Here is a 17,047-nt window from a genome sequence, read left to right on the forward strand (position 1 = left end):
AAGAACAATCTTGTGTTTTGAAGAAACAGGTCACAAGACTCTTGTTTTCTTGGTGTTTTCTCACAAGCACTTAGAATTCTCAAATGACTCTTAGACTATGTTCCGACACTGACTGTTAAGTTCTGTTTTGAGGGAGTTATTTTTTTAACTGTTGCTGTATGTGTATAGAGATTTTTGCATAAATGTATGTTATGCAGCGTGTACGTGCCTAGTGCCCACAGAGGCCAGCAGAGGACATTGGACCCTTTGGAACTGGAGTCATACATGGTTGCGAGTATTCAAGTGTGTACTGAGAACTGAACCCTGTTCCTCTGGAAGAGTGCTCTTAAAAAGTGAGCCGTCTACTAACCATACTTCGAAGAGCAATTTTAAGGAGTCAGCAATTTCATCACCAGGACCTGTACTTTAATCCCCACTTGCCTGACTGGGAAGGGTTGTGCCTCATGTGTATAGCACCTTTTATTTACTCTGATCGCAGGCATACCATCCGTTCTAGGGAGGCATGTAGAAGGATTTTAATCCAGCAACAGGATTGCTCTGGCTGGAACCCAGACACACCCTTAGTACACACTTTTAATCCCATACAATGAAGGTAAATTTAGTTTGTAGAAGGAAGCAGCCATGTTTGATAGTAGCATCTGATTGAGTAGCAGACAAAGTGACGAATCAGAGAAAGATTTCACAAAATAGGATATGCCCAACAAGAAGAGAGAAGAAGAGGAAGCTATGTAAGAGAACACAGATAAAAAAGTCAATTTTACCAGGACAGTTATAGACAGGTTGCAGAGAGAGAAAAATCTAGACACAGGTGAAAACAGAGGGAGCCAGAAGATTAGAACATATTACCAACATTCGTATGAGGCCAAGCAGAGCAATTCACTCAGAAGCCAAGCAGGAAGCAAGTTTGGATGAGTCAGGTTGGAACGAAGTTTGATCCAGAACTGCTGATTTGAACCAGCCAGTCAGAGATCAGAACTAGAAAGGATGAGCTTATTCACCAGTAAGTCTCAGACTGAATACATTCTAGACCTAAATTAGATTGTACAAGCTAGAAGCTTCCAGGACCGGGCCTAGGTTAGCAAACAGAGGCAGTAAGCCTCTGAGACAACAAATAGCCACCGAAGACTAAAATCTACATGTGTTCTGGACTGGAATTGCTGCCACATCCCGCCCTTTTCCTAAATAGTGTAGCTTCCGTCGGCGAGGTAGTGCAGTGGCGATGTATGACTTCTGTTCACTAATTCAGCAAGTCTGCATGACAACCTATAAGGTAGATTCTAGCATTGCCCCTACTGTGCAGATGAGAACACTGATTCACAAGGTTAAACCATACACCAAAGGTCCTTGTAACTTGTAATCTGATTCAAAATCAGTTCATTAGGATTAGTCAATGACTCCTCCTTGAAAACACAAAATATGTAACAGTTTTAGACAATGGCTACTCTAATCACACATGTGACACGAGTGTCTTGTCCCAGCTTAGGGAACCCTGCTACAGTAAGTGAGATTACCCTTAGTTTTGCATAAGCTAGATAGATATCTATTTAACAAATACTTGTTGCATATCTTCAACAGCTGAATACATCAAATAATATAAATTCCAGTTTCAGAGTTTTCATTCTTAGAATAGAAATGTGCACATAACCACATAATCGAGATGGGCAGATAGGCCTCTAAGGATGTACTATCACGGGGCATGATGGCACACACTTAAAATACTAGGACTTAGGGATCTGAGGCAGGAAGACAGGAGGGGGGGGTTGTGAAGGGAGGAAGCCTCTCCTGGCTTTGGAACCAACTAAGCTCTTCCCATGAATTCTGCCCCATTTGCTAAATCTACACTTTGAAGGCACTCATGTGGATAGACACATGAATCTACTCAAGTGATTATCACCCAAGTCAGCTCTAGCTCCAGTCTCTTGTCAAAACCCACACCTTACTGTAACCAAGCTTCTGTCCACTATTATACAACCGATTCATGGGCAGGAACCGTTTGTTGGGTGGTAAGCAAACAGATCCACATTAAGAACCCTACAGTATGGCAAGAGTCACGGGCGGCCACAGGTATATCCCAGGATCTAGAAAGGAGGTGTACTTGTTCAAGACCAGTAGATGATTAATAGTCAACACTGATTAAAAACATAAAGGAAAAGAAAAAGGACCAGGGGTTGGGGGAGGGGGAGGACAAAGGAAAAGTACCTCAGCCTGTCCCAGGCTGCCACTCTCTATCTACATATATTACTTCCTTGTTCTCAGAGAAAGAGAGTCAACCCCAACCTGCAGCAATTTCGCTCCAGCAAGCCCTGAATCACTTTCACTTCTTATGAAGCTGTTTCAGAGCCCAGTGTTTAGTCAGGCTAAACATTCTTGTTTTCAGTCATCTGACCATGTAGGTGACAGCATGGGACTGAGGGCCACCTCCCCCGTGAGTCTTCTCCTAAGCTCTACCATTTTCCAGTAACAGATCTGAATGTCCCAAGTCCCCATCTGTACCTCATACCTACTCCGCAGACCTGAACAGCACCTGCCTCTTGATGACAAGGCTTTCCTTGCCTGCCTCAGTCCAGCGCACCGACTGTTACGAGTTTTATTAAGGGAAGGGGCTGATAAACATTGTTTTCTTAAACCCCAGTGCCAAGCAGCATAGCAGACATACAATGCTCACTGAATAAATAAATGACTTGGCCAAAAACCTAGTTAGTGGTAAAACTGGGATTGAGGAAGTGTTGAGACCAGGCTCAAACCTCAGGTGTACCTGCAACTCCAAGGTTTGTCTATCTGCACCTGAACGTTGAGCATCTTTATAATTGAGAATAATCAACTACCCAGTAGCGGTAATTAACCTTTTGTGTTTTATTTTCTGATGTGGGGGCTTTAAGGTGGCCTGCATTATGAATATTAAGCACTAAAGGCCAATAACAGTGCTGAACTTGAAGTCCGTGGTTTAAAGAAAAAAATGCAGTTCTCTTTTTCTGCATGATCTTGATCAAAATCTGAAACGGCAGAGCAAGTGGTCAGATCACCCAATCACATTACCCTTCATTGTGTCTCAAGATCTGCGTGGGTTTTGGCTGCTGTCATTTGTCAGTTTATTTTCTCCATTTTGATAGAATTTGAACTGCAATCACGTCTGAGACTGAGACAGACTAGGAACAGAATGGAGCCTCTCTGCTGGCTAAAAGCATCTTGGCGGCAGTATCTTTTTGCCCGTGGCCTTCTAAGTGACAAACATTCATAAGTATACCGGCCATTGTCAATCTGGACAGCTTCCTGGGTTTCTGCGAATGGCCTAAGAAATGCAAGTAGCTGAAAAGGCTAGGAAACTAAGAAAGGGGAAGAGGTTGGTTTAAAAAGCAAGCCTGGCATCTTGAGGGCTTGAGTTCAATTCCCCACAACCCACCTAAAAAGCTAGACCTGGTAGCATATGCTTGTAATGCCAGTGTTGCGGGGAAGGGGGGAGGGTGTGCTGTGGTGGGAGGCGGGCAGGACGCTGCTCTCCCATTGGTGAGACTCTGCAGCTTAAGAGTCGAACAGCGTTCTTGACGATGACATTCAAGGTTGGCCTTCTTTCTTTCTCTACACACAGGAACACACAGATGCACGCATGCATTCACACATGCCTCAAGTGAGCACACACATTATCTGCATAAGAAGGAAATTCCATTCTGACTCTGGAGTGAAAAACAGAAGGATGCAAAAATCAGGACAGAATGCTGCTATATAATATAATCTACAAGATAAAAATAGGTGAGAAACTCCGAAACTTCAAGTAAAACTAAAGAAAGCTGGGGGACTGGATGAAACCAGGGATCCGCACGGCAAGGACAAACTTACCACTATCTAAGTGGTAAGTCACCCAATCACCCAATTTGTTCTTGTGCTTCCCCTGGTGCCGAGCATTCATTCCCCACCCCTAACCATCTATTTGACACACTCAGAATTCTAACCTGACATGCCTTCCAAGTAATGTTTCTGGCTTTCCAACTTCATAATACAGCATTTCTTAGAATTACCACAGCCGTTTGTCAGCATCCGAAGCCTAGCATGTGCTTCTTAATTGCACATGTAAGCCTGTAAGTCTTAACTGTCAAGTGAAATATAATTCATGGTTTCTTTCTCTCCATACCCCTCTCCTTTCACTCCCTCCCTCTTTCCCACTGTCCCTCTGTCTTTCCAATGCTGGCACTAAAACCCAGACACCATGCCTGAAGTATAAAATGCTACTATTACAGCATTTCTTTCGTGCTTAGAAGACGCTAAAATGCAGCAGTCATCTTACTCTTCATGGTCTCACCCGTCTGCCCCGTCTTCTGAGAGGTCCCGTGAAAGACTTATGTTGTAGATGGTCCATTTGGAGCTGATACAGCCCACGGCCACTCACTCCGCATCTAACCAGCTGTTGATCTCTATCACAGCCTTGCCTGCTCTAAAAAGAAGCTTCTTTGATGGGGGCTGCGAGCTGTGTATTATCCATGGAGATGAGGGTAAGTATCTAGAACACCGTTAGGAGCTAATATTGATGCTGCAGTAGTAGGTTCTTCTGTAGGCTCTGTGATGTCTCCAGCCATGGATACTTGGCTGGATTTACAATACCAGAGATGAATTCCATCCTCTGAAGTGCCCTTAAGCCCAGTGAAGCAACTGTTGGTAACCCCCATATGTAAGTGTCACTATTGTACCGTTGGGGGTGTCTTGATGTCCTGGCCATTGCTGTGGCCTGCAGGCCTTACAGCTAAGTGGGGTCAATTGCTTTCCCCTAGGTAGCTTCATTTTGCCCTCAGGAAGGAGGTCAGCTATAGCTTCCTTTCTTTGAAGATTTTTGTCTCAAGTGTGTGGTGTCTTTGGCAATGGTGTCCTTACTTTCAAGTTCCAGTATGCAAACTAGAGCAATGGCAGTCACCTAAACTTAGGTGTCCCCCCCCCTACACACAAAAAGAGTTGTCCCTTACATAGCAGTGGGGATTCTGTTAGAAAGTCTATGGCTCCTGGGGAGTGAATTATCACCAAATGTGATAAAGATAAAATCCCTTAAAGCCGTGTGTGTGTGTGTGTGTGTGTGTGTGTGTGTGTGTGTGTGTTTTAAATAACTTTTGTTTTCTTTTGTTCTGTTTTGTTTTTGAGAGTTTCTCTGTACAACTGGATTTCCTAGAAATTTATTCTGTAGACCAGGCTGGCCTCAAACTCAGAGTCCAGTTGCCTCTGCCTCCGGAGGGCTGGGATTAAAGGTGTGCACCCAACTGTAAGGCAGTAAGCGGCTTTTCCAACACCCCAGTGTTATTTACCTCCCTCTATATTACCCAACCTTCCCTGTCCTCAGTTAAGCCCTCTCTGTTCCATTTCTCCTTTCCCCACCATTCTAGTACCTGTATTGGACTGTCTCCCTCTCTAGAGCTTCTTCCCTTTTCTCCCATGGTGCCTTTCAACTTTCCTAGCTTCTGAGGTTCCAAGTCACATACTCAAGTCTAAAGATTACAAGCTGGTATCCACAGATAAGAAAGAACACATGGTATTTGTCTTTCTGAACCTGGGTTGCCGCACTTTGTATGATATTTTTTTACCCATCAAATCCCAACAGTATGTTTGTCTGCATAAAACCTGCATAACAAACATCAGTCCTAGCATGGATATACCTTGCATGAACAGCTGTGAGTATCCAATGACCACCAAGATAGGAGGGATCCATTTTCTCCAGGGATGAGCCGCTGCTAGGTTATCTAGCCCCAAGTAGATAAACTATCAGGGTTATAAACAATTACAAAGGAGGTCCTGAATCCAAGAGGGAACAGAAAGGACTCAGGAGATAAAGGGAGAAGAGAGAGGTGGGAATGGTGTACATACAATATTCATGTATGAAGTTCTCAAAAACTAAAAAAAAAAATGTCATTTTAATCTTTTGATTTGTATTTTGGACTAAAAAAAATGAAACATGCATCAGGGGGAAATTCAGTGTCTATCAGGGAGTAAATGAAGATTGTTTTCCTTGTACTGTTAGTTAGAGACACAAAGGGGCTCCAACTATAGACGTTTCTCCCAGAGAATAAATAAAGTGTAACTAGACATTGTGTAAAAGTGGGTTTTCACATTTATTTCCATTCCGATGAAACCCAAAACCACCTATGAGCCTAGTCTAAGCTGAAATGCATCATTTTTTTTAACCTACTTCTTAACTTAGGCTATGTGCAAATTCTTGTTATTGAACTCGGTCAATTATGTTATTTGCACGTTACTATAAAATAGTATTCAGGACAATCATTCCAGGAAGGTTAGTCATGAACGGGGTGTGGTGTAGCTCAGTGCTTAGGATGCTGAGGCTGGAGGATTGCCCCAAATTCAGAGCCAACTGGAGTTACACAGTAAGTTCTATACCAGCCTGGGCTACAGAGTGTGACCCTGGACAAACAAAACCAATGGCAAATAAGTAAATATTTCAACAGTTGAGTTTCTACACGTCAATACCACATCTGTTCCTGCCCCCCTCCCTTATCTGCTAATAGCAGCTGACCCACTTCTATGAACAGATAGCAAAGGTGTTTACTGTACCAGCTACTGCTGGGTGTTGGTGGATAAGCTTTTGGGGAGTCAGACTCTCTGACTATACAATCTGGCCATCTTCAGTAACTTCACTTTGGCAAAGGAAGGGAATTGTAAGACTGAACGAAATCTACATATTGTTAACATTTTATAAAATTTTTTTTTTTACTTTCATGCAAGTGTAATATCTGTCGAGTTCCCATGTTGGACCCATATTATAGATGAGTGTGTTTACTGTGATCTCAAAACTTAGGAATCTAATGTGGCCATAGGTGTGTAGGCAGTGTATTAAAAGTGTCCCTTTTGTATCGCAAGTATCTCATTCAAATTTTTACATTTGGATTAACACACTTGATCTCTGAAAACTTTTCTAATGATACATTTAAATCAAAATAGTTATAAGAAATGGAATGCCCCTATTTTGTACTGAAGAGGATTTCTCAATTATAAATTTGACTTTCTTGAACTTTTAACTTTCAGCACTAAGATTTGTTTAAAAGACAACTTTCCCACTTTTTTCTTTCTCCTCCTTGCCCTCTCTCTCCTCCCCCTCCCTCTTCCACCTTTCCCCTCCCTCCTCCTCCCTCCCCTTTCATCTTCCTCCCCTCCTTCCTCTTCCTCCTTCCCCTCTCCATCCTCCTCCCCCTCTCCCTTCTCTTTCTCCTCCCCTCCTCCTCCTTTTTCTTCTTCTTGAATCTTGAGAATATAATCCAGAGTATCACTCAGGCTAAGCACATGCTCTACCACTAAGCTAAATTTTAAGCTAAAAACAAAAGCAAACTTTGAACTTCCTTGTATCATCAAATAGATGACTGAAACACTGCAAGCCTGAATTATAGTTGTCTCTAGTTTACAGCATTTTTACTTTCTTCCAGTTTATTCCTGCTTTTCGTAGTAGTCACAGCCCCAAGAACAAAAAGCTTATATTTAAAAAAAAAAAGGAAGCTTTGGCTTATCATGTATAAATCATGTAATTAATTAAGCAAGTACTCAGCACAGAACTGTACACACACCTCTGCAGCACTATACTAAGTAAAATGAGAATGTATGACGCCCAAACCTGCAAATGTGGGATTGTTAGCATCAGCATTGAGTCCCTATCAGTGTGTGCCCTGCATCTTCTTTAGCATCATGTTTTCTGTCAGTATGTGCCCTGAATCTTCTCTAGCATCAGCATCACAACAGGCTTCTGGGTCCATGATTCGCCTAAGAATGATACCCCAGACTCAACTAGTATGGAAAAGCAAAGAGCATTTTATTCTGCAGAAGTCCAGCATACTGGGGTCTACCATCTACCTAGATGGAGGCCCCCAAGTGAGCTCGCAGGCCAGACTTAAAGCACATTAGGAGAAATCAGGGGAGGGGCAGGTGACCCTCAATCTGTTGGCTCTATCTGTAGGGACATTCCAGAACCATTGCTGAGTGTTGTGGAGGAGGGAGGCCTGGAAACTGTTGCTGGGGAAGTCTGGAAACTCTTGCTGACCCATTCCTCTTGCCTCAGGCCAGGTAGCTGGACAGCTGATGGCAGGACAGTTTCTGACTAACTACCTAAGGTCTGGGGTTTTTGTTTTGTTTGGTTTGCTTGGATCTTTTCTTTTGTTTTGGTTGTTGTTGTTGTTGTTTTCAGTAACTGACTTGCCTGGACTTGAACACAGAAATTAGGCCTAGTCTCCTGAACTGCCAATTTGAAGCCTGTCATAAAGTCAGCCTGTCTCACTGTCATTGTGAGCCTGGTCTTCCCATTGCCTCTGACTGACACACACTTTCCCTCTTCTCAGCATCATTGCCTTGTTGCTTGGGATGCATGTACCAACCTTTTCCTGTAACTGCATGTCTCTAATAATGAACATTCCTACCTTAGCAACATAACAGCTTGAAACTGAGTATAGTGAATGCTTGAACATCAGGGAAGTTAATTGAAACATATACCCTACCTGCATTTTGCATACAAGTAAATGTCTGTAGGCCAAACATGAATGTTTCGACCTAATTTTAAAAAATTAATGACATAGCTCAGTAACAGAGCCATTGCTTAGTATGCAAGGTCCTGGGTTCAATGTTGAGCACTGCTAAAATAACCCCCCTGAAGTTATGAATATAAATTCATTTCCTTATTTTACAAGTTCTTCTTAAATTCCTCGTCTGGTACCAGATGAAGTGAAGCATGCTCATTATCCTAGCCACTCGAGAGGAATAAGCCATTCGGCTCAGTTGTTGGAGACCAGTCTAGGCAACGTAGCAAAACGCTTGTCAAGAGAAAAGAAGTCTTCATCAAGAAGGATCTGTCACTCTGTGGTCCATGCTGCCACTGGGGGCCGTGTGTGGGTCATGGTCTTGCTGCAACCAGGGATTATATTGATATCTATGGCCTAGCCGATTGGATATCCCTGGTCCGAGCTGCCACCTAAAGTCATGTTGATGTCCATGGGCCAGGCTGCTACTAGGGACCATGTTGGGGTTGGTCACCTGTACATGCCAAAGGAGGCCATGCTGAGGCCGATGGATCATGTTGACACCGGAGGCCAGGCAGGTGTATAGGGTCTGTGCTGTTGCCAGACGCCATGTGACAGTCCATGATCCATGATCATGTTGACTGTAAAGAAGGGAAGCTTCTTCTTCAGTGTCTCAGCACTCACTGAGACTCACAGTTGAGAGAGACATAGAAGGCCTCTGAGACAACCCTACCCCAGTCCCATCCCCCAGGAGAGTAACAGTCTAGATAGGACACTATTGACGAGGACTATTAAAATTCTGATAAGGATGCTGAAGTGTAGCTTTCCACAGTTGATAGCTTCTGCCTGTGTGGGAAAGGGGAAGGATTCATTCTTCTTTAAGGGGCCGGCGGCCTGCCACCAACGGTTTGACCACAAGTAACACAAATTGTACTTCTGTGGTTTTGTTTTTGTTTTTAATCTTTAGGGATGTGGACCTGGGGAGGACTAGGAAGTAAGGTGATCAGGGTGCATTATGGGAAATTCCCAATCAATAAAAATATTATGTTGAAATAAAAAGAGAAGGATCCATCAGGAGCAGTGCCCGGCAGACCATTCGTTATCATTTCTTGTTGTCATTTCTCTATTTTAAAAACAGCAGCCATCACTAATTCAATCTGCTAATTTATTCCAATGATGAGCTCATTAGTATCTCAAATTATAAAACCGTTGTTTTAAGTGAAATGCAAACATTCCGTTGTGGTTGCTCAGTAGAGGTCTTTTGTCCCACTGGTCCATCAGTATCCATAGAGAGGGTAGCAAGAAGGGCTTTCATTCTGTGGTCATGAGGAATAAATATGCTGATAATAATGCTTTCAAGAAACTATGTTATTTGTAAAGCACACCCGCATTTTCTTAACCGCCAAGTCTCGATGTTTCTAGAACATGTAAAGCAGTATATTTTGTGAAAGAAATACAGAGGAACGCAGCCCGGTGAGTTCTGTCGTTTTTGCTCACTGTCAAGAAGAACAATAAAGACTGACAATTTCCCATGACTCCCATTCTCTCGGGCAAAAGAGAGGCAATAGCATCAGTTAACTTGCTTAAACTGTGCCGGACAACAGCTACCACTGTGAGCTGCTTGAGCAATGCGTTTCAACTACAGAGAGAAGCTCCTGTTTACGCCATTGTTTTACCTGGATACATTAGTGTGTGGGGTTTGTAAAAACTAGAAATTCTGTGAGAGCGAAAAATAAGGGCATTTTTTTCTAGCAAAGCATCTGCACCAAGTATCTATGTGCTAAATTTACATTTTGCAATTCTAATATCAAGATTATCTTCTATAAACAGCCCGGCACTTTTCCAATTCACATTTAATTTAGGATTCATTAGTCAACCAACACTCATTCAGCCAGAAACTCTGTGTATGACTTTGCAAGGGATAACATCATTAATAAGGCACATTCTCTTCATTAAGAAGTTACAATCTAATGGAAAAACAGATCCATTCACATCTAACACAAGGCTAAGTGTTTTAGCGGCGGCAGGAGGATTCTGGGAGCAAAGCAGGAGAGACCGGTGGGTGGCTATGAAGTCACCGAGCAGCATTCCATGGATGAGATGGCTTGAGAAGGTATTGGACAAGAGTTGAGATCCCAGCAGATGCTGCTGCCGACCAGATGGTCACCATCTCCCCCAGACCTCCCAGAAAGTGTGTGTGTGTGTGTGTGTGTGTGTGTGTGTGTGTGTGTGTGTGTGAGACTGGGTTTCTCTGTGTAGCCCTGGATATCATGGGGCTGGCCTTGGACTCAGAGATCTGCCTGCCTCTGCCTCTGCCTCTCTGCCTCTGCCGTGCTGGAAAACTGGCTGAGAGAGTGAGATCTCTGTGGCTTACTGGCAGGTAACCCTAGCATACTTGCTAAGTAAGCTCCAGGCTGGTGAGAGATTCTATCTAAGCAAAGGAAAACAGTGAACAGTGTCTGAGAAGCAACAGCCAAGATTGTCCTCAGGCTTCTACGTGGACACAGAATGAAGTGGAGCACAAGGAGAGCTGAGGGGACATCGGTAATAGGATGTACCATTAAACACTTTACTTGCTGTCTTATTTCAAATGCTGACCCTGCAGCTTGAGTAAATGTAAAATTCCCAAAGGCAGTCATAACAGTCAAGACAGTGAGTACATTACAAGAATAAGACATGGCAGAACTTTTTCACTGCTGTGATGCTTGTGACTGGTGACGTCCACATGACACGCAATCCTACAGACAGACAAGTGGGATTCCTTGCCCCTGTCTGCGGTCCCCAACTTTCTACCTATTATCTATCTACCTTACTCAGGCATCAGTTTTTAAAACTAAGTGGGAGCTTAGAATGCAGCTCGGTGGTAGATCACTGTGTTAGCAAGTACAGGGCCCCAGATTTAATCCCAGGCACAGAAAGTGTGTGTGTGTGTGTGTGTGTGTGTGTGTGTGTGTGTGTGTGTGTGTGTGTGACTATGTACTGTTGTTATACTCAACTTGTTTGCTTACAGTGTACAACTGGTTTCAGCACATTTGCATATTAAGCCATTCATGTTGAAAGTAATAGGTATGTATATAGTAATATCTAATTAATAGTTCATAGTCCTTTGCACAGACATTCCTGGGGGGAATCACCAGTTATAACAAGCCTTAGAGACAGGAAAGTCAAGACACATGGCAAGTATTGCAGATACAACTTTAGAATAGCTTTAAATCAGCATTCTTGATAAATACTGCAGCTGGAGCCGAACTTTTGCTATTAAAGTAAGTGAATACTGTGGGCTGAATTTTGCATCTGAGTAGGCATAATTCCCCAGCCTAAAAGTGGAATCAATCGTTATTCTATTGCCTTTAATATCACTATTCACTGGTTCGAAAAACATTTCAAATGAGAAAATTTGGAAGAAATAATTGCAGAAATCAAAGCCCAAGGCAGAATACTCTTCAGCAGAGGCCTTCTTCATTTCTTCCTTCAATGCAATAAACATGTGAGATTCCCACACGAAGCCAAACGCTGCTCTACACTGGAGGCCAAAAAAGGAAATTAAGGCAAGATCTTTGATTTGAAATAGATTTCATTTTTATAGATTGTTTGCCTTGGTTTGGGCTTTGGTATCTCCTGCATAGCATCTCTTTCATGAGATTATCTAATCAGACACTGCCTAGAAATTTTCAGGAGAAAAAAACAATCTGATAAAATGAGTAACAACTCTCAACAGACCATTTCCATTTGATGGAGTGAGTGAAGTTCAAGCCCGGGGTCTAACAGGGAACTCTTTAATACAGCACCCTCAGAACCTCAGGGAAATGATCCCCCAAATACTAGAGATTTCGATTGTTCTACTGTTAGAAAACTTGTGTTGGGGGAGGGGAGAAGGAGGAGAAGGAGGAGGAATAAATCTAGCTTTCTAGTCAGAGGGTAGCCCTGTACTCTGGAGTTCAAGTTTAGCCTGAAATCTCTTAAGTTCAAAGTCAACCTGAAATCTCACAATGGAGCCTCTCACTCCTTCAAGAAGGTAAGGCCAGGAGCAGGAACCAGCAGGAGTCAGAGCAGGGGAAAAGCTCAGATAACAGAGCTGCAGATGTGTAGAGAATAAAAGTAGAGTGGCCCAAGGTAGGAGCACTCCAGAGGAGGAGGAGGAATAAGGGCTTACAGGGTGCAAGACCTCTGTATCATCTGCAGCCCCACAAAAGACAGGAATGGCCTCCCCCCACCCCCCACAGAGTCACAACTCAGCGAGGGGGTGGGAGCAAGGAGTAGGCTCAGGCAAGCAAGGTCTTCAAGGCTATCAACTTTTAGAGTTTGAGATGCTGAGTTCATGAAGGAAAAAGCTTGAAAGTGCAGGATTCGGAATCAAATGCAGTTTCATGTTTCCCACACAAGCTCAAGCAAACGCAGAAGCCACTTGCTGGACTCCTGGGGTCCCACAGTAACAGACATCGTTTTGGTCGGCAGAGTAGATGCAGGGCCCTGAGTCTCCAGGACTTCCTAGAAGCCTGCCTTTGAGAAGTGGCAGACCTCTTCTTTTTCAACTCTTTGGCTTAGAGATATGAATTACAGTGAAATCTCCTGAAATGAAGAACTAAAACTACAATTCTGTTTGCTCTTCCTTAATTTAAAAAAAAAAAAAGTGACTTTTTAACAAACAGAAGGGGCCAATTGTGGATACCCAGGGGTTTGGAAAGGATCCGAATACATAGCCTTCTGTCTTTATTTGAATTTCTCACCTCTCCCTGAGGAAAGTACGATTTGGACTCCCCAGTAGCAGGTAGCAAAGAGGTTCAGTAATGGAGGATTTTTTCAGATGCAGAGAGTTTGGGAAAGTATCATCAATGCTGTAGTCGTTTTAAGTCTTTGTTACTCAGCTTTTGTCTAAATTAGCATGCTTTCCTTTCGCACCTGTACTTAAGGGCTATCAATCAAAGTGAACAGAGCCTTGTAAGAGTTATTCTTAGTTAACCGTTAAACAAGTCTTCAACTGTTTGTTTCTAGAACAAGAAAGAATGTATATTCTCCAAGTTAGGGTGAGCATTACAAAATTAGAGATCAAGTATTTTAATCAACTCTTTGCTAAGTTCTTACTAGGATAGAGTGTGGAGTTCAAATTAACTGAGGTGGAGTTTCTGTTTAGGTATTCACTTGACTTGGGTTGCTGAGTTGGCTGGACTAGGCACTAATCTAATCAGACTCTGTGGTGTGTGTGTGTGTGTGTGTGTGTTCTTTCTTTCTTTCTTTTTTTTTTTTTTTTTTGCTACTTTCTTTCCTTTGTTACCAGTAACGATTATGTCATATCTTTTGCTTTCTGTAAACACTTATGAGAGCTGGTAATAGACAGCCATGCAGATTTTTAAACCAGACACAATCCCTAAATTTCTTCATTTATGAAAAGAAAGACAAGTTTGAAGATTTTTCCCCCAACCTTAGCCTTCCAGGATTTTATGTTAGCTTTTAAATGCTGACTCTAATAAAAGATATTTTTGGAAGCAAACTCCTAGGAAGTCTTTGGTAAAACTAAACTGATGACTTTTATGTTCTCCATGTGAGTTTCCTAACATTTCCTGTCTGTTTTTAGCATGGGTCTTTACCACAATGTCCCCAATGCATCTCTCCTGAAAGGGAGGGTCTGGGAGAGTAGTCACACACAGCTTTGCATTCAGTAGCCCTAGAACATGGGTCAGTAATTCGCCCTCTAGGCCTGGGATACCTCACTAATAAGATATGAAGGTCACAGCATATTCCCAAGAGAAAACTAAGGAGATTAAATATGATATTGACTACACAACGTACTCAGCACATTAAAGATTAGCAAACAAGTTGCTATTGATTTTGCCACACAGAGCTATTAAATTAAAAAGAGAAAGCAGTATCCACAAGAATTATTTAATACGAGAAATGACAAGATACCATCCATGGAGGAAGGTGTGAACACTCCTTGGGGGCTTCTCTGGAAATTTGCCATTTTAACTACTACATTGCCCCTTATTGTTCAAGCTTTATGATCAGTTCAGTTCTTTATCTTCAACTGTCCCTTGCAAACCTAAATCATCAAATTTCACATGTTCATTTTGTATCAGAATGTCCCCTACATTTCCTCCTTTCCAGCTGTCTGTCTCAGCGTTGTAGCTCACTAGGCTTTATAGTGAATGGCTTCACATATTCACCTTTCCAAAACCATGTTGATATCTGTACTACGTGGGGTAAGACAGGGGAGGGGTGTTATCTAAATAAATGGTATAGCGGTGGGAGTTTCAGGCCATTTTCTGACTCTGTGAGGAAGCAAATTGGTGGCAAGTGTCCTTTTCAGTATCTTGACCATCTACCTGCTTTGCAACAAGTTCGGCTTGGCTTAGGATGTGAAGATCTTCCACAGATAAGGCTGCAACTTCCCCAGCAGCACATACAACCCCTAGGCAACATTAGGTACTATTGCTAATGAATCAGGTATTGGAAGACTTTATTAATTATGTTCATCTTTCTGCCGGGTATGAAGTATCAAGCAAGGGGCACTTCCTTCATTCACAGTTACATCTCTGGCTTGTCAGGCCCAGGGACAAAGGATCTTGAGATAGATTCTTGGAAGGGTTACCATGGAAGAAGCCCATCATACCCCAAACGTTGGCTTTGGGGTTAGCCTATGGATGATGTACTAAAGCAAGAATAATTTCCATCTCAAATGTTTCAGGTGGGCCAGAAAGTGTGTGGTGCCTTTTAGTACCTTACTGCTGAGTTCAGGGCCAGGATCTCAAACCTGAGGCTGAATCAGCCTTGGAAAGTCTCCGACCTCTCCAAGCTGAAAACTGTGTCAAGACTAGCACACACCTCACAGGCTTGTTAGGAGGACTAATGAGTTAATCCGAGTGAAATGCTTCCCTACAGTGCCTGTCTGTGGGGGGTCCCCTGGTGAATCATGGCTCTGCTGTTATTACACTGTAACAGGATGTGCCTACCCTTGTGCGAGCTGGCGTCATTAACCATGAATACTAGCTGTTTTTTTGCTGTTTTAGTCAGAAGGCAGTCCAAAATGGCAAAATATGCAAACTCGGGTCCAGATCGGTACCAACGCAAAGCATATCTTGGAGTTCCCCTGTCAGTGGCTTCCACAGAAGTCTTCCAGCATTCACTGCTTTTTTAAAAAATTCATTTTACTTCCTCAAATCACCTCTCACTTCTCTTTTGTTGCCTGTCCTTGTCTCACTAGGCTTGTTTGTAAGAGAGGGTTGTGGTTGTTTGTTTGTTTTTTAATGTGGGGAATCGTGATTGACAGCACATTCTTCAGCTATGAGCAGACCCAACTCGAGTCATCTAGTGAGAGAAACATCTCAGTTGACATCCTTTCTGAACGGTGCCGCTTGGCAAGGCTGGCTCAAGATTGTTAGGTTTCATAGTTACCATCAATTTTCAGCCTGTCCACATAAATAAAAGACTGTCTGGGTAGATAACAGAGAATTGCAGATTTTGAACTTGTGGCTAATCCACACCGCAGGACGAAGCCAAGCTCTTCTGTGGACTTAGGGATGGTGCCAAGCCTGTCAAACGAATTTAGCCCCTCCCCACCTCCTGTATAAACTCCTTTTTTATGGATACTCGATATATTCTGTCTTCTGTCAAACACATATATAAAACAATTTCAAGTCTCCTCTTCCAAGACTGGGGCTCCAAGATTACAATAAACACCCAAATTGCAAAGCTGGGCTCTGTCATTTGCCTGGGCTTCTCTGAAGGACTGGGCTGACCACATAATGAAGCCATGGTACATGATGCTTCCAGTGAAAACAACCCAGACACACGCCTACTTCATGTTGCTCTAGTCAGCCTCGGCACACAGCAGGGGACAGTGGCCCAGCTGAGCTGCTCTTGTCTTACAGTTTACTCTCCTCTCAGTGCTCACCGCAATCTGCCGGGAGCCTACTGGAGGAATCTGTTCTCCCTCTGAGAGTTTGCAGAAAGCTATTCATGTCTGCTATCAGAACCCTGAGGACTGATCTTACGTAACTCTGGTTGAGGAGCAATATCACCTCACACCAAGTAGTTTTTGTAAATATGTTTCACTAAAAAAAAAAATAGTTATCATTGAAACCTGTTCTTTATTTTTTTTTATATTAAACATTGTTTCTCATGAGTTTGTTAGTAGATCTTATGAGATCATAAGTCAGATGTTTATGGAGAACTTCTTGGCTCTGAATTGAGAGAATAGGATATTGTAAAATTACACACAGGAAAACACCAGATGGGGACATGCGAGCAAATAAACAAATACTGCCCACTTATATAGTACCCCACCCTGGAGGAATCTGTGTGTGTGTGTGTCAATAGGAGTAATTGGAGGACGTTATGAGAAATTTTTTTCTATTTTTTAGTCTATTTAAGATACCTAGGATATTAAAAAAAAATCAGAACAAAAAATTTTAAACAATGTGAAGTAAGTTGAATTTGGTCATAGAGATAGATAATTTAACTCAGCTACTCAATTCATTCTTCCCTTCTTCTTTTCCACTTATCATTAAATTTCCAGTCTGTTCCCCAGTTCACATCAATTCTGGCTTTAAAAAGTAACATTTTTTTCT

Source organism: Micromys minutus, assembly GCF_963924665.1.
Source record: "Micromys minutus genome assembly, chromosome: 11".
Lineage (NCBI taxonomy): Eukaryota > Metazoa > Chordata > Mammalia > Rodentia > Muridae > Micromys > Micromys minutus.